The sequence below is a fragment of the Rhinichthys klamathensis genome, unplaced genomic scaffold (assembly GCF_029890125.1).
Source record: "Rhinichthys klamathensis goyatoka isolate OS25496 unplaced genomic scaffold, OSU_Roscu_1.1 h1tg000550l_1, whole genome shotgun sequence".
NCBI lineage: Eukaryota > Metazoa > Chordata > Actinopteri > Cypriniformes > Leuciscidae > Rhinichthys > Rhinichthys klamathensis.
The window spans coordinates 371,019-372,500 of NW_026607021.1; positions in this window are offsets into that span (position 1 = coordinate 371,019).

A 1,482-nucleotide genomic window follows, 5' to 3' on the forward strand; every position below is an offset into this window, starting at 1 on the left:
ATTTATTTAATTTGATAAATACATTTATTCATTTAATTTAATAGATAAATAAAACATATTTGTGTTTTTGTCATTTTTATTTATTTTTAAATAAATAAATAATATTTATTTATGTTTTTGAAATTTTATCTTATTTATAAATAAATCTATTTATTTATTTTATAGATACATTTATTTTATTTAAGGCGAGACACCCCAGGGGAATAGGAGTAAGAATAATAACTAATTTATATCATCTAATAATTAGTTATAATTATAAAATAATTAATAGATATCACCATACTTCACCAGTTGATTGAATACACTGATAATTGCAAAAAAATGTGTATTACATGTGTTCTGAAATGTCATGTTTAATATGTAAATAGGGTGTTTTCTAATTAAAAATGCACTTATTTGCGTACATTTTTAAAACAAAAATTGGAATGAAGTCAGGTTAAAAAATCCTTGTTTCATTTTTTTTATATATATATATATATATATATATATATATATATATATATATATATATATATATATATATATATATATATATATATATATTAGTCAAAGGTTTTTACAGAGGGGGTTTTGGATATCTCTATTTATCACTCCACAAATCAGAAAATACTGTCAGCAGACAAAAATAAATACATTTACACACACACACAAAAAAAATTGGAATAAAATGTTCAAAATCAGGAAAATTACGTATGAACAAACCCCTCAGTAAACCCTTCAGAATACAGATGCGAATAAAGCTGGGGAGTTTGGTGAACGCCAGTGTTGCTGAAGTGGAGATGTCTGGCACACACACACACACACACACACACACACACACACACACACACACACACACACACACACACACACACACACACACACACACACACACACACACACACACACACACACACACACACACAGTGCTCTAAAAGATGCTGTTAAAGTGTATCTTGGGTGTTTTCTGTCCACTAATCTAAAAATACACTTTATGAAAAGGCCAAAATCCCAAAATTAACAAATGCATGAAAAACCCCCACTGTTTTTACCAGTAGAGACTCAGCTTAACAAATAAATGTGATAAATTATTTATTTTTAAATTATTATTATTCCTTGATAATTTAATCATATTAGCTTAATATTTTGTGAAACAATAACGATGACTATATCAGTCCCAATATCATTGTTTATTCTACATTTTTGTCGTCTGTCTCTTTAAATGCTGGAGCTCGTTAAAGCAGGATGGATTCTGATTGGCTGTCTGTTTTCATCGTCCACCAATCGCTCTGAGCGTGATTCACTGATATCGTTCCTCTGAGGACATAAATCACCAGGGTTACATCAGTCGTGCGGACGCCCCGGCTCGCTCGCGTGTGATTCGCTGATTAACCGCTCAGGTTCACCACCGTAGAGTGGAAGTTTCTGTCATGAGTGAACAAAGAAACCAGATGTTTGTCAGTATATTCGTTCTTAAAGTGACGGTAGCCTAATATTCCTGCT